Consider the following 17500-nt stretch of genomic DNA (forward strand, 5'->3'; position numbering starts at 1 on the left):
GGTGGTATGGCCGTAAGCGACAGTTGTGTGTTCAATCGGGCCTTTTAAAAATGCATTTGGGCACTTTTTAATCTCTTCATATGTTACTGTGTTTTTTTTCTAGGATGAATTCAATGCATTCTTGCACATGAGTGTCTGATCAAACTTTTTCAAGGCCTGCAGCATCAGCACCTCTCCTGTTCATCACAGAAAAATGAAAAAGCTTACAGCACCTGGTATTCCCAGGCGGTCTCCCATCCAAGTACTAACCAGGCCCGACCCTGCTTAGCTTCCGAGATCGGACGAGATCGGGCGTGTTCAGGGTGGTATGGCCGTAAGCGACAGTTGTGTGTTCAATCGGGCCTTTTAAAAATGCATTTGGGCACTTTTTAATCTCTTCAGATGTTACTGTGTTTTTTTTCTAGGATGAATTCAATGCATTCTTGCACATGAGTGTCTGATCCAACTTTTTCAAGGCCTGCAGCATCAGCACCTCTCCTGTCCATCACAGAAAAATGAAAAAGCTTACAGCACCTGGTATTCCCAGGCGGTCTCCCATCCAAGTACTAACCAGGCCCGACCCTGCTTAGCTTCCGAGATCGGACGAGATCGGGCGTGTTCAGGGTGGTATGGCCGTAAGCGACAGTTGTGTGTTCAATCGGGCCTTTTAAAAATGCATTTGGGCACTTTTTAATCTCTTCATATGTTACTGTGTTTTTTTTCTAGGATGAATTCAATGCATTCTTGCACATGAGTGTCTGATCAAACTTTTTCAAGGCCTGCAGCATCAGCACCTCTCCTGTCCATCACAGAAAAATGAAAAAGCTTACAGCACCTGGTATTCCCAGGCGGTCTCCCATCCAAGTACTAACCAGGCCCGACCCTGCTTAGCTTCCGAGATCGGACGAGATCGGGCATGTTCAGGGTGGTATGGCCGTAAGCGACAGTTGTGTGTTCAATCGGGCCTTTTAAAAATGCATTTGGGCACTTTTTAATCTCTTCATATGTTACTGTGTTTTTTTTGTAGGATGAATTCAATGCATTCTTGCACATGAGTGTCTGATCAAACTTTTTCAAGGCCTGCAGCATCAGCACCTCTCCTGTCCATCACAGAAAAATGAAAAAGCTTACAGCACCTGGTATTCCCAGGCGGTCTCCCATCCAAGTACTAACCAGGCCCGACCCTGCTTAGCTTCCGAGATCGGACGAGATCGGGCGTGTTCAGGGTGGTATGGCCGTAAGCGACAGTTGTGTGTTCAATCGGGCCTTTTAAAAATGCATTTGGGCACTTTTTAATCTCTTCATATGTTACTGTGTTTTTTTTCTAGGATGAATTCAATGCATTCTTGCACATGAGTGTCTGATCAAACTTTTTCAAGGCCTGCAGCATCAGCACCTCTCCTGTCCATCACAGAAAAATGAAAAAGCTTACAGCACCTGGTATTCCCAGGCGGTCTCCCATCCAAGTACTAACCAGGCCCGACCCTGCTTAGCTTCCGAGATCGGACGAGATCGGGCGTGTTCAGGGTGGTATGGCCGTAAGCGACAGTTGTGTGTTCAATCGGGCCTTTTAAAAATGCATTTTGGCACTTTTTAATCTCTTCATATGTTACTGTGTTTTTTTTCTAGGATGAATTCAATGCATTCTTGCACATGAGTGTCTGATCAAACTTTTTCAAGGCCTGCAGCATCAGCACCTCTCCTGTCCATCACAGAAAAATGAAAAAGCTTACAGCACCTGGTATTCCCAGGCGGTCTCCCATCCAAGTACTAACCAGGCCCAACCCTGCTTAGCTTCCGAGATCGGACGAGATCGGGCGTGTTCAGGGTGGTATGGCCGTAAGCGACAGTTGTGTGTTCAATCGGGCCTTTTAAAGACGTGGCATGGTGCAGCAAGAATGTGGCTGTATTTTTAACGTTGTTTATAGTTTTCGTCAAAGATTTTGTCATGGTTTTTTTCTATGATGAATTCAATGCATTCTTGCACATGAGTGTCTGATCAAACTTTTTCAAGGCCTGCAGCATCAGCACCTCTCCTGTCCATCACAGAAAAATGAAAAAGCTTACAGCACCTGGTATTCCCAGGCGGTCTCCCATCCAAGTACTAACCAGGCCCGACCCTGCTTAGCTTCCGAGATCGGACGAGATCGGGCGTGTTCAGGGTGGTATGGCCGTAAGCGACAGTTGTGTGTTCAATCGGGCCTTTTAAAAATGCATTTGGGCACTTTTTAATCTCTTCATATGTTACTGTGTTTTTTTTCTAGGATGAATTCAATGCATTCTTGCACATGAGTGTCTGCTCAAACTTTTTCAAGGCCTGCAGCATCAGCACCTCTCCTGTCCATCACAGAAAAATGAAAAAGCTTACAGCACCTGGTATTCCCAGGCGGTCTCCCATCCAAGTACTAACCAGGCCCGACCCTGCTTAGCTTCCGAGATCGGACGAGATCGGGCGTGTTCAGGGTGGTATGGCCGTAAGCGACAGTTGTGTGTTCAATCGGGCCTTTTAAAAATGCATTTTGGCACTTTTTAATCTCTTCATATGTTACTGTGTTTTTTTTCTAGGATGAATTCAATGCATTCTTGCACATGAGTGTCTGATCAAACTTTTTCAATGCCTGCAGCATCAGCACCTCTCCTGTCCATCACAGAAAAATGAAAAAGCTTACAGCACCTGGTATTCCCAGGCGGTCTCCCATCCAAGTACTAACCAGGCCCGACCCTGCTTAGCTTCCGAGATCGGACGAGATCGGGCGTGTTCAGGGTGGTATGGCCGTAAGCGACAGTTGTGTGTTCAATCGGGCCTTTTAAAGACGTGGCATGGTGCAGCAAGAATGTGGCTGTATTTTTAACGTTGTTTATAGTTTTCGTCAAAGATTTTGTCATGGTTTTTTTCTATGATGAATTCAATGCATTCTTGCACATGAGTGTCTGATCCAACTTTTTCAAGGCCTGCAGCATCAGCACCTCTCCTGTCCATCACAGAAAAATGAAAAAGCTTACAGCACCTGGTATTCCCAGGCGGTCTCCCATCCAAGTACTAACCAGGCCCGACCCTGCTTAGCTTCCGAGATCGGACGAGATCGGGCGTGTTCAGGGTGGTATGGCCGTAAGCGACAGTTGTGTGTTCAATCGGGCCTTTTAAAGACGTGGCATGGTGCAGCAAGAATGTGGCTGTATTTTTAACGTTGTTTATAGTTTTCGTCAAAGATTTTGTCATGGTTTTTTTCTATGATGAATTCAATGCATTCTTGCACATGAGTGTCTGATCAAACTTTTTCAAGGCCTGCAGCATCAGCACCTCTCCTGTCCATCACAGAAAAATGAAAAAGCTTACAGCACCTGGTATTCCCAGGCGGTCTCCCATCCAAGTACTAACCAGGCCCGACCCTGCTTAGCTTCCGAGATCGGACGAGATCGGGCGTGTTCAGGGTGGTATGGCCGTAAGCGACAGTTGTGTGTTCAATCGGGCCTTTTAAAAATGCATTTGGGCACTTTTTAATCTCTTCATATGTTACTGTGTTTTTTTTCTAGGATGAATTCAATGCATTCTTGCACATGAGTGTCTGATCAAACTTTTTCAAGGCCTGCAGCATCAGCACCTCTCCTGTCCATCACAGAAAAATGAAAAAGCTTACAGCACCTGGTATTCCCAGGCGGTCTCCCATCCAAGTACTAACCAGGCCCGACCCTGCTTAGCTTCCGAGATCGGACGAGATCGGGCGTGTTCAGGGTGGTATGGCCGTAAGCGACAGTTGTGTGTTCAATCGGGCCTTTTAAAGACGTGGCATGGTGCAGCAAGAATGTGGCTGTAATTTTAACGTTGTTTATAGTTTTCGTCAAAAATTTTGTCATGGTTTTTTTCTATGATGAATTCAATGCATTCTTGCACATGAGTGTCTGATCAAACTTTTTCAAGGCCTGCAGCATCAGCACCTCTCCTGTCCATCACAGAAAAATGAAAAAGCTTACAGCACCTGGTATTCCCAGGCGGTCTCCCATCCAAGTACTAACCAGGCCCGACCCTGCTTAGCTTCCGAGATCGGACGAGATCGGGCGTGTTCAGGGTGGTATGGCCGTAAGCGACAGTTGTGTGTTCAATCGGGCCTTTTAAAGACGTGGCATGGTGCAGCAAGAATGTGGCTGTATTTTTAACGTTGTTTATAGTTTTCGTCAAAGATTTTGTCATGGTTTTTTTCTATGATGAATTCAATGCATTCTTGCACATGAGTGTCTGATCAAACTTTTTCAAGGCCTGCAGCATCAGCACCTCTCCTGTCCATCACAGAAAAATGAAAAAGCTTACAGCACCTGGTATTCCCAGGCGGTCTCCCATCCAAGTACTAACCAGGCCCGACCCTGCTTAGCTTCCGAGATCGGACGAGATCGGGCGTGTTCAGGGTGGTATGGCCGTAAGCGACAGTTGTGTGTTCAATCGGGCCTTTTAAAAATGCATTTGGGCACTTTTTAATCTCTTCATATGTTACTGTGTTTTTTTTCTAGGATGAATTCAATGCATTCTTGCACATGAGTGTCTGCTCAAACTTTTTCAAGGCCTGCAGCATCAGCACCTCTCCTGTCCATCACAGAAAAATGAAAAAGCTTACAGCACCTGGTATTCCCAGGCGGTCTCCCATCCAAGTACTAACCAGGCCCGACCCTGCTTAGCTTCCGAGATCGGACGAGATCGGGCGTGTTCAGGGTGGTATGGCCGTAAGCGACAGTTGTGTGTTCAATCGGGCCTTTTAAAAATGCATTTTGGCACTTTTTAATCTCTTCATATGTTACTGTGTTTTTTTTCTAGGATGAATTCAATGCATTCTTGCACATGAGTGTCTGATCAAACTTTTTCAAGGCCTGCAGCATCAGCACCTCTCCTGTCCATCACAGAAAAATGAAAAAGCTTACAGCACCTGGTATTCCCAGGCGGTCTCCCATCCAAGTACTAACCAGGCCCGACCCTGCTTAGCTTCCGAGATCGGACGAGATCGGGCGTGTTCAGGGTGGTATGGCCGTAAGCGACAGTTGTGTGTTCAATCGGGCCTTTTAAAGACGTGGCATGGTGCAGCAAGAATGTGGCTGTATTTTTAACGTTGTTTATAGTTTTCGTCAAAGATTTTGTCATGGTTTTTTTCTATGATGAATTCAATGCATTCTTGCACATGAGTGTCTGATCAAACTTTTTCAAGGCCTGCAGCATCAGCACCTCTCCTGTCCATCACAGAAAAATGAAAAAGCTTACAGCACCTGGTATTCCCAGGCGGTCTCCCATCCAAGTACTAACCAGGCCCGACCCTGCTTAGCTTCCGAGATCGGACGAGATCGGGCGTGTTCAGGGTGGTATGGCCGTAAGCGACAGTTGTGTGTTCAATCGGGCCTTTTAAAAATGCATTTTGGCACTTTTTAATCTCTTCATATGTTACTGTGTTTTTTTTCTAGGATGAATTCAATGCATTCTTGCACATGAGTGTCTGATCAAACTTTTTCAATGCCTGCAGCATCAGCACCTCTCCTGTCCATCACAGAAAAATGAAAAAGCTTACAGCACCTGGTATTCCCAGGCGGTCTCCCATCCAAGTACTAACCAGGCCCGACCCTGCTTAGCTTCCGAGATCGGACGAGATCGGGCGTGTTCAGGGTGGTATGGCCGTAAGCGACAGTTGTGTGTTCAATCGGGCCTTTTAAAGACGTGGCATGGTGCAGCAAGAATGTGGCTGTATTTTTAACGTTGTTTATAGTTTTCGTCAAAGATTTTGTCATGGTTTTTTTCTATGATGAATTCAATGCATTCTTGCACATGAGTGTCTGATCCAACTTTTTCAAGGCCTGCAGCATCAGCACCTCTCCTGTCCATCACAGAAAAATGAAAAAGCTTACAGCACCTGGTATTCCCAGGCGGTCTCCCATCCAAGTACTAACCAGGCCCGACCCTGCTTAGTTTCCGAGATCGGACGAGATCGGGCGTGTTCAGGGTGGTATGGCCGTAAGCGACAGTTGTGTGTTCAATCGGGCCTTTTAAAGACGTGGCATGGTGCAGCAAGAATGTGGCTGTATTTTTAACGTTGTTTATAGTTTTCGTCAAAGATTTTGTCATGGTTTTTTTCTATGATGAATTCAATGCATTCTTGCACATGAGTGTCTGATCAAACTTTTTCAAGGCCTGCAGCATCAGCACCTCTCCTGTCCATCACAGAAAAATGAAAAAGCTTACAGCACCTGGTATTCCCAGGCGGTCTCCCATCCAAGTACTAACCAGGCCCGACCCTGCTTAGCTTCCGAGATCGGACGAGATCGGGCGTGTTCAGGGTGGTATGGCCGTAAGCGACAGTTGTGTGTTCAATCGGGCCTTTTAAAAATGCATTTGGGCACTTTTTAATCTCTTCATATGTTACTGTGTTTTTTTTCTAGGATGAATTCAATGCATTCTTTCACATGAGTGTCTGCTCAAACTTTTTCAAGGCCTGCAGCATCAGCACCTCTCCTGTCCATCACAGAAAAATGAAAAAGCTTACAGCACCTGGTATTCCCAGGCGGTCTCCCATCCAAGTACTAACCAGGCCCGACCCTGCTTAGCTTCCGAGATCGGACGAGATCGGGCGTGTTCAGGGTGGTATGGCCGTAAGCGACAGTTGTGTGTTCAATCGGGCCTTTTAAAAATGCATTTTGGCACTTTTTAATCTCTTCATATGTTACTGTGTTTTTTTTCTAGGATGAATTCAATGCATTCTTGCACATGAGTGTCTGATCCAACTTTTTCAAGGCCTGCAGCATCAGCACCTCTCCTGTCCATCACAGAAAAATGAAAAAGCTTACAGCACCTGGTATTCCCAGGCGGTCTCCCATCCAAGTACTAACCAGGCCCGACCCTGCTTAGCTTCCGAGATCGGACGAGATCGGGCGTGTTCAGGGTGGTATGGCCGTAAGCGACAGTTGTGTGTTCAATCGGGCCTTTTAAAAATGCATTTGGGCACTTTTTAATCTCTTCATATGTTACTGTGTTTTTTTTCTAGGATGAATTCAATGCATTCTTGCACATGAGTGTCTGATCAAACTTTTTCAAGGCCTGCAGCATCAGCACCTCTCCTGTTCATCACAGAAAAATGAAAAAGCTTACAGCACCTGGTATTCCCAGGCGGTCTCCCATCCAAGTACTAACCAGGCCCGACCCTGCATAGCTTCCGAGATCGGACGAGATCGGGCGTGTTCAGGGTGGTATGGCTGTAAGCGACAGTTGTGTGTTCAATCGGGCCTTTTAAAAATGCATTTGGGCACTTTTTAATCTCTTCATATGTTACTGTGTTTTTTTTCTAGGATGAATTCAATGCATTCTTGCACATGAGTGTCTGATCCAACTTTTTCAAGGCCTGCAGCATCAGCACCTCTCCTGTCCATCACAGAAAAATGAAAAAGCTTACAGCACCTGGTATTCCCAGGCGGTCTCCCATCCAAGTACTAACCAGGCCCGACCCTGCTTAGCTTCCGAGATCGGACGAGATCGGTCGTGTTCAGGGTGGTATGGCCGTAAGCGACAGTTGTGTGTTCAATCGGGCCTTTTAAAAATGCATTTGGGCACTTTTTAATCTCTTCATATGTTACTGTGTTTTTTTTCTAGGATGAATTCAATGCATTCTTGCACATGAGTGTCTGATCCAACTTTTTCAAGGCCTGCAGCATCAGCACCTCTCCTGTCCATCACAGAAAAATGAAAAAGCTTACAGCACCTGGTATTCCCAGGCGGTCTCCCATCCAAGTACTAACCAGGCCCGACCCTGCTTAGCTTCCGAGATCGGACGAGATCGGGCGTGTTCAGGGTGGTATGGCCGTAAGCGACAGTTGTGTGTTCAATCGGGCCTTTTAAAAATGCATTTGGGCACTTTTTAATCTCTTCATATGTTACTGTGTTTTTTTTCTAGGATGAATTCAATGCATTCTTGCACATGAGTGTCTGATCCAACTTTTTCAAGGCCTGCAGCATCAGCACCTCTCCTGTCCATCACAGAAAAATGAAAAAGCTTACAGCACCTGGTATTCCCAGGCGGTCTCCCATCCAAGTACTAACCAGGCCCGACCCTGCTTAGCTTCCGAGATCGGACGAGATCGGGCGTGTTCAGGGTGGTATGGCCGTAAGCGACAGTTGTGTGTTCAATCGGGCCTTTTAAAAATGCATTTGGGCACTTTTTAATCTCTTCATATGTTACTGTGTTTTTTTTCTAGGATGAATTTAATGCATTCTTGCACATGAGTGTCTGATCAAACTTTTTCAAGGCCTGCAGCATCAGCACCTCTCCTGTCCATCACAGAAAAATGAAAAAGCTTACAGCACCTGGTATTCCCAGGCGGTCTCCCATCCAAGTACTAACCAGGCCCGACCCTGCTTAGCTTCCGAGATCGGACGAGATCGGGCGTGTTCAGGGTGGTATGGCCGTAAGCGACAGTTGTGTGTTCAATCGGGCCTTTTAAAGACGTGGCATGGTGCAGCAAGAATGCGGTGGGGCATCTGCCCCACCACATTCTTGAATTTGGCTGTATTTTTAACGTTGTTTATAGTTTTCGTCAAAGATTTTGTTATGGTTTTTTTCTAGGATGAATTCAATGCATTCTTGCACATGAGTGTCTGATCAAACTTTTTCAAGGCCTGCAGCATCAGCACCTCTCCTGTCCATCACAGAAAAATGAAAAAGCTTACAGCACCTGGTATTCCCAGGCGGTCTCCCATCCAAGTACTAACCAGGCCCGACCCTGCTTAGCTTCCGAGATCGGACGAGATCGGGCGTGTTCAGGGTGGTATGGCCGTAAGCGACAGTTGTGTGTTCAATCGGGCCTTTTAAAAATGCATTTGGGCACTTTTTAATCTCTTCATATGTTACTGTGTTTTTTTTCTAGGATGAATTCAATGCATTCTTGCACATGAGTGTCTGATCCAACTTTTTCAAGGCCTGCAGCATCAGCACCTCTCCTGTCCATCACAGAAAAATGAAAAAGCTTACAGCACCTGGTATTCCCAGGCGGTCTCCCATCCAAGTACTAACCAGGCCCGACCCTGCTTAGCTTCCGAGATCGGGCGTGTTCAGGGTGGTATGGCCGTAAGCGACAGTTGTGTGTTCAATCGGGCCTTTTAAAGACGTGGCATGGTGCAGCAAGAATGCGGTGGGGCATCTGCCCCACCACATTCTTGAATTTGGCTGTATTTTTAACGTTGTTTATAGTTTTCGTCAAAAATTTTGTCATGGTTTTTTTCTATGATGAATTCAATGCATTCTTGCACATGAGTGTCTGATCAAACTTTTTCAAGGCCTGCAGCATCAGCACCACTCCTGTCCATCACAGAAAAATGAAAAAGCTTACAGCACCTGGTATTCCCAGGCGGTCTCCCATCCAAGTACTAACCAGGCCCGACCCTGCTTAGCTTCCGAGATCGGACGAGATCGGGCGTGTTCAGGGTGGTATGGCCGTAAGCGACAGTTGTGTGTTCAATCGGGCCTTTTAAAGACGTGGCATGGTGCAGCAAGAATGCGGTGGGGCATCTGCCCCTCCACATTCTTGAATTTGGCAGTATTTTTAACGTTGTTTATAGTTTTCGTCAAAAATTTTGTCATGGTTTTTTTCTAATAGAATTCAATGCATTCTTGCACATGAGTGTCTGATCAAACTTTTTCAAGGCCTGCAGCATCAGCACCTCTCCTGTCCATCACAGAAAAATGAAAAAGCTTACAGCACCTGGTATTCCCAGGCGGTCTCCCATCCAAGTACTAACCAGGCCCGACCCTGCTTAGCTTCCGAGATCGGACGAGATCGGGCGTGTTCAGGGTGGTATGGCCGTAAGCGACAGTTGTGTGTTCAATCGGGCCTTTTAAAAATGCATTTGGGCACTTTTTAATCTCTTCATATGTTACTGAGTTTTTTTTCTAGGATGAATTCAATGCATTCTTGCACATGAGTGTCTGATCAAACTTTTTCAAGGCCTGCAGCATCAGTACCTCTCCTGTCCATCACAGAAAAATGAAAAAGCTTACAGCACCTGGTATTCCCAGGCGGTCTCCCATCCAAGTACTAACCAGGCCCGACCCTGCTTAGCTTCCGAGATCGGACGAGATCGGGCGTGTTCAGGGTGGTATGGCCGTAAGCGACAGATGTGTGTTCAATCGGGCCTTTTAAAAATGCATTTGGGCACTTTTTAATCTCTTCATATGTTACTGTGTTTTTTTTCTAGGATGAATTCAATGCATTCTTGCACATGAGTGTCTGATCAAACTTTTTCAAGGCCTGCAGCATCAGCACCTCTCCTGTCCATCACAGAAAAATGAAAAAGCTTACAGCACCTGCTATTCCCAGGCGGTCTCCCATCCAAGTACTAACCAGGCCCGACCCTGCTTAGCTTCCGAGATCGGACGAGATCGGGCGTGTTCAGGGTGGTATGGCCGTAAGCGACAGTTGTGTGTTCAATCGGGCCTTTTAAAAATGCATTTGGGCACTTTTTAATCTCTTCATATGTTACTGTGTTTTTTTTCTAGGATGAATTCAATGCATTCTTGCACATGAGTGTCTGATCAAACTTTTTCAAGGCCTGCAGCATCAGTACCTCTCCTGTCCATCACAGAAAAATGAAAAAGCTTACAGCACCTGGTATTCCCAGGCGGTCTCCCATCCAAGTACTAACCAGGCCCGACCCTGCTTAGCTTCCGAGATCGGACGAGATCGGGCGTGTTCAGGGTGGTATGGCCGTAAGCGACAGTTGTGTGTTCAATCGGGCCTTTTAAAAATGCATTTGGGCACTTTTTAATCTCTTCATATGTTACTGAGTTTTTTTTCTAGGATGAATTCAATGCATTCTTGCACATGAGTGTCTGATCAAACTTTTTCAAGGCCTGCAGCATCAGTACCTCTCCTGTCCATCACAGAAAAATGAAAAAGCTTACAGCACCTGGTATTCCCAGGCGGTCTCCCATCCAAGTACTAACCAGGCCCGACCCTGCTTAGCTTCCGAGATCGGACGAGATCGGGCGTGTTCAGGGTGGTATGGCCGTAAGCGACAGATGTGTGTTCAATCGGGCCTTTTAAAAATGCATTTGGGCACTTTTTAATCTCTTCATATGTTACTGTGTTTTTTTTCTAGGATGAATTCAATGCATTCTTGCACATGAGTGTCTGATCAAACTTTTTCAAGGCCTGCAGCATCAGCTCCTCTCCTGTCCATCACAGAAAAATGAAAAAGCTTACAGCACCTGGTATTCCCAGGCGGTCTCCCATCCAAGTACTAACCAGGCCCGACCCTGCTTAGCTTCCGAGATCGGACGAGATCGGGCGTGTTCAGGGTGGTATGGCCGTAAGCGACAGTTGTGTGTTCAATCGGGCCTTTTAAAAATGCATTTGGGCACTTTTTAATCTCTTCATATGTTACTGTGTTTTTTTTCTAGGATGAATTCAATGCATTCTTGCACATGAGTGTCTGATCAAACTTTTTCAAGGCCTGCAGCATCAGCACCTCTCCTGTTCATCACAGAAAAATGAAAAAGCTTACAGCACCTGGTATTCCCAGGCGGTCTCCCATCCAAGTACTAACCAGGCCCGACCCTGCATAGCTTCCGAGATCGGACGAGATCGGGCGTGTTCAGGGTGGTATGGCTGTAAGCGACAGTTGTGTGTTCAATCGGGCCTTTTAAAAATGCATTTGGGCACTTTTTAATCTCTTCATATGTTACTGTGTTTTTTTTCTAGGATGAATTCAATGCATTCTTGCACATGAGTGTCTGATCCAACTTTTTCAAGGCCTGCAGCATCAGCACCTCTCCTGTCCATCACAGAAAAATGAAAAAGCTTACAGCACCTGGTATTCCCAGGCGGTCTCCCATCCAAGTACTAACCAGGCCCGACCCTGCTTAGCTTCCGAGATCGGACGAGATCGGTCGTGTTCAGGGTGGTATGGCCGTAAGCGACAGTTGTGTGTTCAATCGGGCCTTTTAAAAATGCATTTGGGCACTTTTTAATCTCTTCATATGTTACTGTGTTTTTTTTCTAGGATGAATTCAATGCATTCTTGCACATGAGTGTCTGATCCAACTTTTTCAAGGCCTGCAGCATCAGCACCTCTCCTGTCCATCACAGAAAAATGAAAAAGCTTACAGCACCTGGTATTCCCAGGCGGTCTCCCATCCAAGTACTAACCAGGCCCGACCCTGCTTAGCTTCCGAGATCGGACGAGATCGGGCGTGTTCAGGGTGGTATGGCCGTAAGCGACAGTTGTGTGTTCAATCGGGCCTTTTAAAAATGCATTTGGGCACTTTTTAATCTCTTCATATGTTACTGTGTTTTTTTTCTAGGATGAATTCAATGCATTCTTGCACATGAGTGTCTGATCCAACTTTTTCAAGGCCTGCAGCATCAGCACCTCTCCTGTCCATCACAGAAAAATGAAAAAGCTTACAGCACCTGGTATTCCCAGGCGGTCTCCCATCCAAGTACTAACCAGGCCCGACCCTGCTTAGCTTCCGAGATCGGACGAGATCGGGCGTGTTCAGGGTGGTATGGCCGTAAGCGACAGTTGTGTGTTCAATCGGGCCTTTTAAAAATGCATTTGGGCACTTTTTAATCTCTTCATATGTTACTGTGTTTTTTTTCTAGGATGAATTTAATGCATTCTTGCACATGAGTGTCTGATCAAACTTTTTCAAGGCCTGCAGCATCAGCACCTCTCCTGTCCATCACAGAAAAATGAAAAAGCTTACAGCACCTGGTATTCCCAGGCGGTCTCCCATCCAAGTACTAACCAGGCCCGACCCTGCTTAGCTTCCGAGATCGGACGAGATCGGGCGTGTTCAGGGTGGTATGGCCGTAAGCGACAGTTGTGTGTTCAATCGGGCCTTTTAAAGACGTGGCATGGTGCAGCAAGAATGCGGTGGGGCATCTGCCCCACCACATTCTTGAATTTGGCTGTATTTTTAACGTTGTTTATAGTTTTCGTCAAAGATTTTGTTATGGTTTTTTTCTAGGATGAATTCAATGCATTCTTGCACATGAGTGTCTGATCAAACTTTTTCAAGGCCTGCAGCATCAGCACCTCTCCTGTCCATCACAGAAAAATGAAAAAGCTTACAGCACCTGGTATTCCCAGGCGGTCTCCCATCCAAGTACTAACCAGGCCCGACCCTGCTTAGCTTCCGAGATCGGACGAGATCGGGCGTGTTCAGTGTGGTATGGCCGTAAGCGACAGTTGTGTGTTCAATCGGGCCTTTTAAAAATGCATTTGGGCACTTTTTAATCTCTTCATATGTTACTGTGTTTTTTTTCTAGGATGAATTCAATGCATTCTTGCACATGAGTGTCTGATCCAACTTTTTCAAGGCCTGCAGCATCAGCACCTCTCCTGTCCATCACAGAAAAATGAAAAAGCTTACAGCACCTGGTATTCCCAGGCGGTCTCCCATCCAAGTACTAACCAGGCCCGACCCTGCTTAGCTTCCGAGATCGGGCGTGTTCAGGGTGGTATGGCCGTAAGCGACAGTTGTGTGTTCAATCGGGCCTTTTAAAGACGTGGCATGGTGCAGCAAGAATGCGGTGGGGCATCTGCCCCACCACATTCTTGAATTTGGCTGTATTTTTAACGTTGTTTATAGTTTTCGTCAAAAATTTTGTCATGGTTTTTTTCTATGATGAATTCAATGCATTCTTGCACATGAGTGTCTGATCAAACTTTTTCAAGGCCTGCAGCATCAGCACCACTCCTGTCCATCACAGAAAAATGAAAAAGCTTACAGCACCTGGTATTCCCAGGCGGTCTCCCATCCAAGTACTAACCAGGCCCGACCCTGCTTAGCTTCCGAGATCGGACGAGATCGGGCGTGTTCAGGGTGGTATGGCCGTAAGCGACAGTTGTGTGTTCAATCGGGCCTTTTAAAGACGTGGCATGGTGCAGCAAGAATGCGGTGGGGCATCTGCCCCTCCACATTCTTGAATTTGGCAGTATTTTTAACGTTGTTTATAGTTTTCGTCAAAAATTTTGTCATGGTTTTTTTCTAATAGAATTCAATGCATTCTTGCACATGAGTGTCTGATCAAACTTTTTCAAGGCCTGCAGCATCAGCACCTCTCCTGTCCATCACAGAAAAATGAAAAAGCTTACAGCACCTGGTATTCCCAGGCGGTCTCCCATCCAAGTACTAACCAGGCCCGACCCTGCTTAGCTTCCGAGATCGGACGAGATCGGGCGTGTTCAGGGTGGTATGGCCGTAAGCGACAGTTGTGTGTTCAATCGGGCCTTTTAAAAATGCATTTGGGCACTTTTTAATCTCTTCATATGTTACTGAGTTTTTTTTCTAGGATGAATTCAATGCATTCTTGCACATGAGTGTCTGATCAAACTTTTTCAAGGCCTGCAGCATCAGTACCTCTCCTGTCCATCACAGAAAAATGAAAAAGCTTACAGCACCTGGTATTCCCAGGCGGTCTCCCATCCAAGTACTAACCAGGCCCGACCCTGCTTAGCTTCCGAGATCGGACGAGATCGGGCGTGTTCAGGGTGGTATGGCCGTAAGCGACAGATGTGTGTTCAATCGGGCCTTTTAAAAATGCATTTGGGCACTTTTTAATCTCTTCATATGTTACTGTGTTTTTTTTCTAGGATGAATTCAATGCATTCTTGCACATGAGTGTCTGATCAAACTTTTTCAAGGCCTGCAGCATCAGCTCCTCTCCTGTCCATCACAGAAAAATGAAAAAGCTTACAGCACCTGGTATTCCCAGGCGGTCTCCCATCCAAGTACTAACCAGGCCCGACCCTGCTTAGCTTCCGAGATCGGACGAGATCGGGCGTGTTCAGGGTGGTATGGCCGTAAGCGACAGTTGTGTGTTCAATCGGGCCTTTTAAAAATGCATTTGGGCACTTTTTAATCTCTTCATATGTTACTGTGTTTTTTTTCTAGGATGAATTCAATGCATTCTTGCACATGAGTGTCTGATCAAACTTTTTCAAGGCCTGCAGCATCAGCACCTCTCCTGTTCATCACAGAAAAATGAAAAAGCTTACAGCACCTGGTATTCCCAGGCGGTCTCCCATCCAAGTACTAACCAGGCCCGACCCTGCATAGCTTCCGAGATCGGACGAGATCGGGCGTGTTCAGGGTGGTATGGCTGTAAGCGACAGTTGTGTGTTCAATCGGGCCTTTTAAAAATGCATTTGGGCACTTTTTAATCTCTTCATATGTTACTGTGTTTTTTTTCTAGGATGAATTCAATGCATTCTTGCACATGAGTGTCTGATCCAACTTTTTCAAGGCCTGCAGCATCAGCACCTCTCCTGTCCATCACAGAAAAATGAAAAAGCTTACAGCACCTGGTATTCCCAGGCGGTCTCCCATCCAAGTACTAACCAGGCCCGACCCTGCTTAGCTTCCGAGATCGGACGAGATCGGTCGTGTTCAGGGTGGTATGGCCGTAAGCGACAGTTGTGTGTTCAATCGGGCCTTTTAAAAATGCATTTGGGCACTTTTTAATCTCTTCATATGTTACTGTGTTTTTTTTCTAGGATGAATTCAATGCATTCTTGCACATGAGTGTCTGATCCAACTTTTTCAAGGCCTGCAGCATCAGCACCTCTCCTGTCCATCACAGAAAAATGAAAAAGCTTACAGCACCTGGTATTCCCAGGCGGTCTCCCATCCAAGTACTAACCAGGCCCGACCCTGCTTAGCTTCCGAGATCGGACGAGATCGGGCGTGTTCAGGGTGGTATGGCCGTAAGCGACAGTTGTGTGTTCAATCGGGCCTTTTAAAAATGCATTTGGGCACTTTTTAATCTCTTCATATGTTACTGTGTTTTTTTTCTAGGATGAATTCAATGCATTCTTGCACATGAGTGTCTGATCCAACTTTTTCAAGGCCTGCAGCATCAGCACCTCTCCTGTCCATCACAGAAAAATGAAAAAGCTTACAGCACCTGGTATTCCCAGGCGGTCTCCCATCCAAGTACTAACCAGGCCCGACCCTGCTTAGCTTCCGAGATCGGACGAGATCGGGCGTGTTCAGGGTGGTATGGCCGTAAGCGACAGTTGTGTGTTCAATCGGGCCTTTTAAAAATGCATTTGGGCACTTTTTAATCTCTTCATATGTTTCTGTGTTTTTTTTCTAGGATGAATTTAATGCATTCTTGCACATGAGTGTCTGATCAAACTTTTTCAAGGCCTGCAGCATCAGCACCTCTCCTGTCCATCACAGAAAAATGAAAAAGCTTACAGCACCTGGTATTCCCAGGCGGTCTCCCATCCAAGTACTAACCAGGCCCGACCCTGCTTAGCTTCCGAGATCAGACGAGATCGGGCGTGTTCAGGGTGGTATGGCCGTAAGCGACAGTTGTGTGTTCAATCGGGCCTTTTAAAGACGTGGCATGGTGCAGCAAGAATGCGGTGGGGCATCTGCCCCACCACATTCTTGAATTTGGCTGTATTTTTAACGTTGTTTATAGTTTTCGTCAAAGATTTTGTTATGGTTTTTTTCTAGGATGAATTCAATGCATTCTTGCACATGAGTGTCTGATCAAACTTTTTCAAGGCCTGCAGCATCAGCACCTCTCCTGTCCATCACAGAAAAATGAAAAAGCTTACAGCACCTGGTATTCCCAGGCGGTCTCCCATCCAAGTACTAACCAGGCCCGACCCTGCTTAGCTTCCGAGATCGGACGAGATCGGGCGTGTTCAGGGTGGTATGGCCGTAAGCGACAGTTGTGTGTTCAATCGGGCCTTTTAAAAATGCATTTGGGCACTTTTTAATCTCTTCATATGTTACTGTGTTTTTTTTCTAGGATGAATTCAATGCATTCTTGCACATGAGTGTCTGATCCAACTTTTTCAAGGCCTGCAGCATCAGCACCTCTCCTGTCCATCACAGAAAAATGAAAAAGCTTACAGCACCTGGTATTCCCAGGCGGTCTCCCATCCAAGTACTAACCAGGCCCGACCCTGCTTAGCTTCCGAGATCGGGCGTGTTCAGGGTGGTATGGCCGTAAGCGACAGTTGTGTGTTCAATCGGGCCTTTTAAAGACGTGGCATGGTGCAGCAAGAATGCGGTGGGGCATCTGCCCCACCACATTCTTGAATTTGGCTGTATTTTTAACGTTGTTTATAGTTTTCGTCAAAAATTTTGTCATGGTTTTTTTCTATGATGAATTCAATGCATTCTTGCACATGAGTGTCTGATCAAACTTTTTCAAGGCCTGCAGCATCAGCACCACTCCTGTCCATCACAGAAAAATGAAAAAGCTTACAGCACCTGGTATTCCCAGGCGGTCTCCCATCCAAGTACTAACCAGGCCTGACCCTGCTTAGCTTCCGAGATCGGACGAGATCGGGCGTGTTCAGGGTGGTATGGCCGTAAGCGACAGTTGTGTGTTCAATCGGGCCTTTTAAAGACGTGGCATGGTGCAGCAAGAATGCGGTGGGGCATCTGCCCCTCCACATTCTTGAATTTGGCAGTATTTTTAACGTTGTTTATAGTTTTCGTCAAAAATTTTGTCATGGTTTTTTTCTAATAGAATT

General features: G+C 46.1%; 53 non-coding genes and 3 pseudogenes across 53 annotated transcripts in view; all 56 read right to left on the reverse strand.

Annotated features, from left to right (window-relative positions):
* LOC138587692 (5S ribosomal RNA) overlaps nt 1-18 on the reverse strand; it is a 119-nt gene extending 101 nt beyond the window's left edge. Inside the window, exon 1 of the ribosomal RNA XR_011307683.1 lies at nt 1-18. This exon is cut by the window's left edge and continues 101 nt beyond it. This is a non-coding gene — a ribosomal RNA (5S ribosomal RNA).
* A 182-nt stretch (nt 19-200) lies between these two features.
* Nucleotides 201-319, reverse strand: LOC138587693 (5S ribosomal RNA). Its single transcript, XR_011307684.1, has one exon. It is a non-coding gene; the product is annotated as a 5S ribosomal RNA (ribosomal RNA).
* A 182-nt stretch (nt 320-501) lies between these two features.
* Nucleotides 502-620, reverse strand: LOC138587694 (5S ribosomal RNA). Its single transcript, XR_011307685.1, has one exon. It is a non-coding gene; the product is annotated as a 5S ribosomal RNA (ribosomal RNA).
* Nucleotides 621-802: 182 nt separating this feature from the next.
* On the reverse strand, nt 803-921 carry LOC138586488 (5S ribosomal RNA). Its single transcript, XR_011306562.1, has one exon. It is a non-coding gene; the product is annotated as a 5S ribosomal RNA (ribosomal RNA).
* Nucleotides 922-1103: 182 nt separating this feature from the next.
* LOC138587695 (5S ribosomal RNA) lies at nt 1104-1222 on the reverse strand. Its single transcript, XR_011307686.1, has one exon. It is a non-coding gene; the product is annotated as a 5S ribosomal RNA (ribosomal RNA).
* A 182-nt stretch (nt 1223-1404) lies between these two features.
* LOC138587697 (5S ribosomal RNA) lies at nt 1405-1523 on the reverse strand. The gene has a single exon (XR_011307688.1). It is a non-coding gene; the product is annotated as a 5S ribosomal RNA (ribosomal RNA).
* A 182-nt stretch (nt 1524-1705) lies between these two features.
* Nucleotides 1706-1824, reverse strand: LOC138587535 (5S ribosomal RNA). The gene has a single exon (XR_011307531.1). It is a non-coding gene; the product is annotated as a 5S ribosomal RNA (ribosomal RNA).
* A 215-nt stretch (nt 1825-2039) lies between these two features.
* LOC138587698 (5S ribosomal RNA) lies at nt 2040-2158 on the reverse strand. The gene has a single exon (XR_011307689.1). It is a non-coding gene; the product is annotated as a 5S ribosomal RNA (ribosomal RNA).
* A 182-nt stretch (nt 2159-2340) lies between these two features.
* LOC138587699 (5S ribosomal RNA) lies at nt 2341-2459 on the reverse strand. Its single transcript, XR_011307690.1, has one exon. It is a non-coding gene; the product is annotated as a 5S ribosomal RNA (ribosomal RNA).
* A 182-nt stretch (nt 2460-2641) lies between these two features.
* LOC138587700 (5S ribosomal RNA) lies at nt 2642-2760 on the reverse strand. The gene has a single exon (XR_011307691.1). It is a non-coding gene; the product is annotated as a 5S ribosomal RNA (ribosomal RNA).
* A 215-nt stretch (nt 2761-2975) lies between these two features.
* Nucleotides 2976-3094, reverse strand: LOC138587701 (5S ribosomal RNA). Its single transcript, XR_011307692.1, has one exon. It is a non-coding gene; the product is annotated as a 5S ribosomal RNA (ribosomal RNA).
* Nucleotides 3095-3309: 215 nt separating this feature from the next.
* Nucleotides 3310-3428, reverse strand: LOC138587702 (5S ribosomal RNA). The gene has a single exon (XR_011307693.1). It is a non-coding gene; the product is annotated as a 5S ribosomal RNA (ribosomal RNA).
* Nucleotides 3429-3610: 182 nt separating this feature from the next.
* On the reverse strand, nt 3611-3729 carry LOC138587703 (5S ribosomal RNA). The gene has a single exon (XR_011307694.1). It is a non-coding gene; the product is annotated as a 5S ribosomal RNA (ribosomal RNA).
* A 215-nt stretch (nt 3730-3944) lies between these two features.
* LOC138587705 (5S ribosomal RNA) lies at nt 3945-4063 on the reverse strand. Its single transcript, XR_011307695.1, has one exon. It is a non-coding gene; the product is annotated as a 5S ribosomal RNA (ribosomal RNA).
* Nucleotides 4064-4278: 215 nt separating this feature from the next.
* Nucleotides 4279-4397, reverse strand: LOC138587706 (5S ribosomal RNA). Its single transcript, XR_011307696.1, has one exon. It is a non-coding gene; the product is annotated as a 5S ribosomal RNA (ribosomal RNA).
* A 182-nt stretch (nt 4398-4579) lies between these two features.
* LOC138587707 (5S ribosomal RNA) lies at nt 4580-4698 on the reverse strand. The gene has a single exon (XR_011307697.1). It is a non-coding gene; the product is annotated as a 5S ribosomal RNA (ribosomal RNA).
* Nucleotides 4699-4880: 182 nt separating this feature from the next.
* On the reverse strand, nt 4881-4999 carry LOC138587709 (5S ribosomal RNA). Its single transcript, XR_011307699.1, has one exon. It is a non-coding gene; the product is annotated as a 5S ribosomal RNA (ribosomal RNA).
* Nucleotides 5000-5214: 215 nt separating this feature from the next.
* Nucleotides 5215-5333, reverse strand: LOC138587710 (5S ribosomal RNA). Its single transcript, XR_011307700.1, has one exon. It is a non-coding gene; the product is annotated as a 5S ribosomal RNA (ribosomal RNA).
* A 182-nt stretch (nt 5334-5515) lies between these two features.
* On the reverse strand, nt 5516-5634 carry LOC138587711 (5S ribosomal RNA). The gene has a single exon (XR_011307701.1). It is a non-coding gene; the product is annotated as a 5S ribosomal RNA (ribosomal RNA).
* A 215-nt stretch (nt 5635-5849) lies between these two features.
* On the reverse strand, nt 5850-5968 carry LOC138586975 (5S ribosomal RNA). The gene has a single exon (XR_011307026.1). It is a non-coding gene; the product is annotated as a 5S ribosomal RNA (ribosomal RNA).
* A 215-nt stretch (nt 5969-6183) lies between these two features.
* LOC138587712 (5S ribosomal RNA) lies at nt 6184-6302 on the reverse strand. The gene has a single exon (XR_011307702.1). It is a non-coding gene; the product is annotated as a 5S ribosomal RNA (ribosomal RNA).
* Nucleotides 6303-6484: 182 nt separating this feature from the next.
* On the reverse strand, nt 6485-6603 carry LOC138587713 (5S ribosomal RNA). The gene has a single exon (XR_011307703.1). It is a non-coding gene; the product is annotated as a 5S ribosomal RNA (ribosomal RNA).
* A 182-nt stretch (nt 6604-6785) lies between these two features.
* On the reverse strand, nt 6786-6904 carry LOC138585470 (5S ribosomal RNA). The gene has a single exon (XR_011305600.1). It is a non-coding gene; the product is annotated as a 5S ribosomal RNA (ribosomal RNA).
* Nucleotides 6905-7086: 182 nt separating this feature from the next.
* Nucleotides 7087-7205, reverse strand: LOC138587103 (5S ribosomal RNA). Its single transcript, XR_011307148.1, has one exon. It is a non-coding gene; the product is annotated as a 5S ribosomal RNA (ribosomal RNA).
* Nucleotides 7206-7387: 182 nt separating this feature from the next.
* Nucleotides 7388-7506, reverse strand: LOC138586887 (5S ribosomal RNA). Its single transcript, XR_011306942.1, has one exon. It is a non-coding gene; the product is annotated as a 5S ribosomal RNA (ribosomal RNA).
* A 182-nt stretch (nt 7507-7688) lies between these two features.
* LOC138585472 (5S ribosomal RNA) lies at nt 7689-7807 on the reverse strand. The gene has a single exon (XR_011305601.1). It is a non-coding gene; the product is annotated as a 5S ribosomal RNA (ribosomal RNA).
* A 182-nt stretch (nt 7808-7989) lies between these two features.
* On the reverse strand, nt 7990-8108 carry LOC138585473 (5S ribosomal RNA). Its single transcript, XR_011305602.1, has one exon. It is a non-coding gene; the product is annotated as a 5S ribosomal RNA (ribosomal RNA).
* Nucleotides 8109-8290: 182 nt separating this feature from the next.
* Nucleotides 8291-8409, reverse strand: LOC138585474 (5S ribosomal RNA). The gene has a single exon (XR_011305603.1). It is a non-coding gene; the product is annotated as a 5S ribosomal RNA (ribosomal RNA).
* A 249-nt stretch (nt 8410-8658) lies between these two features.
* Nucleotides 8659-8777, reverse strand: LOC138585475 (5S ribosomal RNA). Its single transcript, XR_011305604.1, has one exon. It is a non-coding gene; the product is annotated as a 5S ribosomal RNA (ribosomal RNA).
* A 182-nt stretch (nt 8778-8959) lies between these two features.
* Nucleotides 8960-9068, reverse strand: LOC138587341 (5S ribosomal RNA; annotated as a pseudogene).
* A 249-nt stretch (nt 9069-9317) lies between these two features.
* Nucleotides 9318-9436, reverse strand: LOC138585477 (5S ribosomal RNA). The gene has a single exon (XR_011305606.1). It is a non-coding gene; the product is annotated as a 5S ribosomal RNA (ribosomal RNA).
* Nucleotides 9437-9684: 248 nt separating this feature from the next.
* Nucleotides 9685-9803, reverse strand: LOC138585478 (5S ribosomal RNA). Its single transcript, XR_011305607.1, has one exon. It is a non-coding gene; the product is annotated as a 5S ribosomal RNA (ribosomal RNA).
* A 182-nt stretch (nt 9804-9985) lies between these two features.
* On the reverse strand, nt 9986-10104 carry LOC138585479 (5S ribosomal RNA). Its single transcript, XR_011305608.1, has one exon. It is a non-coding gene; the product is annotated as a 5S ribosomal RNA (ribosomal RNA).
* Nucleotides 10105-10286: 182 nt separating this feature from the next.
* LOC138586803 (5S ribosomal RNA) lies at nt 10287-10405 on the reverse strand. The gene has a single exon (XR_011306864.1). It is a non-coding gene; the product is annotated as a 5S ribosomal RNA (ribosomal RNA).
* A 182-nt stretch (nt 10406-10587) lies between these two features.
* LOC138585480 (5S ribosomal RNA) lies at nt 10588-10706 on the reverse strand. The gene has a single exon (XR_011305609.1). It is a non-coding gene; the product is annotated as a 5S ribosomal RNA (ribosomal RNA).
* Nucleotides 10707-10888: 182 nt separating this feature from the next.
* Nucleotides 10889-11007, reverse strand: LOC138585481 (5S ribosomal RNA). The gene has a single exon (XR_011305610.1). It is a non-coding gene; the product is annotated as a 5S ribosomal RNA (ribosomal RNA).
* A 182-nt stretch (nt 11008-11189) lies between these two features.
* LOC138585482 (5S ribosomal RNA) lies at nt 11190-11308 on the reverse strand. The gene has a single exon (XR_011305611.1). It is a non-coding gene; the product is annotated as a 5S ribosomal RNA (ribosomal RNA).
* Nucleotides 11309-11490: 182 nt separating this feature from the next.
* On the reverse strand, nt 11491-11609 carry LOC138587105 (5S ribosomal RNA). The gene has a single exon (XR_011307150.1). It is a non-coding gene; the product is annotated as a 5S ribosomal RNA (ribosomal RNA).
* Nucleotides 11610-11791: 182 nt separating this feature from the next.
* On the reverse strand, nt 11792-11910 carry LOC138586888 (5S ribosomal RNA). Its single transcript, XR_011306943.1, has one exon. It is a non-coding gene; the product is annotated as a 5S ribosomal RNA (ribosomal RNA).
* A 182-nt stretch (nt 11911-12092) lies between these two features.
* Nucleotides 12093-12211, reverse strand: LOC138585483 (5S ribosomal RNA). Its single transcript, XR_011305612.1, has one exon. It is a non-coding gene; the product is annotated as a 5S ribosomal RNA (ribosomal RNA).
* A 182-nt stretch (nt 12212-12393) lies between these two features.
* On the reverse strand, nt 12394-12512 carry LOC138585484 (5S ribosomal RNA). Its single transcript, XR_011305613.1, has one exon. It is a non-coding gene; the product is annotated as a 5S ribosomal RNA (ribosomal RNA).
* Nucleotides 12513-12694: 182 nt separating this feature from the next.
* LOC138585485 (5S ribosomal RNA) lies at nt 12695-12813 on the reverse strand. Its single transcript, XR_011305614.1, has one exon. It is a non-coding gene; the product is annotated as a 5S ribosomal RNA (ribosomal RNA).
* A 249-nt stretch (nt 12814-13062) lies between these two features.
* LOC138586867 (5S ribosomal RNA) lies at nt 13063-13181 on the reverse strand. The gene has a single exon (XR_011306924.1). It is a non-coding gene; the product is annotated as a 5S ribosomal RNA (ribosomal RNA).
* Nucleotides 13182-13363: 182 nt separating this feature from the next.
* Nucleotides 13364-13472, reverse strand: LOC138587342 (5S ribosomal RNA; annotated as a pseudogene).
* A 249-nt stretch (nt 13473-13721) lies between these two features.
* LOC138585486 (5S ribosomal RNA) lies at nt 13722-13840 on the reverse strand. The gene has a single exon (XR_011305615.1). It is a non-coding gene; the product is annotated as a 5S ribosomal RNA (ribosomal RNA).
* A 248-nt stretch (nt 13841-14088) lies between these two features.
* LOC138585488 (5S ribosomal RNA) lies at nt 14089-14207 on the reverse strand. The gene has a single exon (XR_011305617.1). It is a non-coding gene; the product is annotated as a 5S ribosomal RNA (ribosomal RNA).
* Nucleotides 14208-14389: 182 nt separating this feature from the next.
* On the reverse strand, nt 14390-14508 carry LOC138585489 (5S ribosomal RNA). The gene has a single exon (XR_011305618.1). It is a non-coding gene; the product is annotated as a 5S ribosomal RNA (ribosomal RNA).
* Nucleotides 14509-14690: 182 nt separating this feature from the next.
* Nucleotides 14691-14809, reverse strand: LOC138585490 (5S ribosomal RNA). Its single transcript, XR_011305619.1, has one exon. It is a non-coding gene; the product is annotated as a 5S ribosomal RNA (ribosomal RNA).
* Nucleotides 14810-14991: 182 nt separating this feature from the next.
* LOC138587107 (5S ribosomal RNA) lies at nt 14992-15110 on the reverse strand. Its single transcript, XR_011307151.1, has one exon. It is a non-coding gene; the product is annotated as a 5S ribosomal RNA (ribosomal RNA).
* A 182-nt stretch (nt 15111-15292) lies between these two features.
* LOC138586889 (5S ribosomal RNA) lies at nt 15293-15411 on the reverse strand. The gene has a single exon (XR_011306944.1). It is a non-coding gene; the product is annotated as a 5S ribosomal RNA (ribosomal RNA).
* Nucleotides 15412-15593: 182 nt separating this feature from the next.
* LOC138585491 (5S ribosomal RNA) lies at nt 15594-15712 on the reverse strand. The gene has a single exon (XR_011305620.1). It is a non-coding gene; the product is annotated as a 5S ribosomal RNA (ribosomal RNA).
* Nucleotides 15713-15894: 182 nt separating this feature from the next.
* On the reverse strand, nt 15895-16013 carry LOC138585492 (5S ribosomal RNA). Its single transcript, XR_011305621.1, has one exon. It is a non-coding gene; the product is annotated as a 5S ribosomal RNA (ribosomal RNA).
* Nucleotides 16014-16195: 182 nt separating this feature from the next.
* LOC138586360 (5S ribosomal RNA) lies at nt 16196-16314 on the reverse strand. Its single transcript, XR_011306443.1, has one exon. It is a non-coding gene; the product is annotated as a 5S ribosomal RNA (ribosomal RNA).
* A 249-nt stretch (nt 16315-16563) lies between these two features.
* On the reverse strand, nt 16564-16682 carry LOC138585493 (5S ribosomal RNA). The gene has a single exon (XR_011305622.1). It is a non-coding gene; the product is annotated as a 5S ribosomal RNA (ribosomal RNA).
* A 182-nt stretch (nt 16683-16864) lies between these two features.
* Nucleotides 16865-16973, reverse strand: LOC138587343 (5S ribosomal RNA; annotated as a pseudogene).
* A 249-nt stretch (nt 16974-17222) lies between these two features.
* Nucleotides 17223-17341, reverse strand: LOC138586951 (5S ribosomal RNA). Its single transcript, XR_011307003.1, has one exon. It is a non-coding gene; the product is annotated as a 5S ribosomal RNA (ribosomal RNA).
* Between the last annotated feature and the right edge of the window lie 159 nt (nt 17342-17500).

Source organism: Semicossyphus pulcher, unplaced genomic scaffold, assembly GCF_022749685.1.
Source record: "Semicossyphus pulcher isolate SPU_LCO1_2020_fin unplaced genomic scaffold, fSemPul1.0.p SCAF_11, whole genome shotgun sequence".
NCBI classification, from domain to species: Eukaryota; Metazoa; Chordata; class Actinopteri; order Labriformes; family Labridae; genus Semicossyphus; species Semicossyphus pulcher.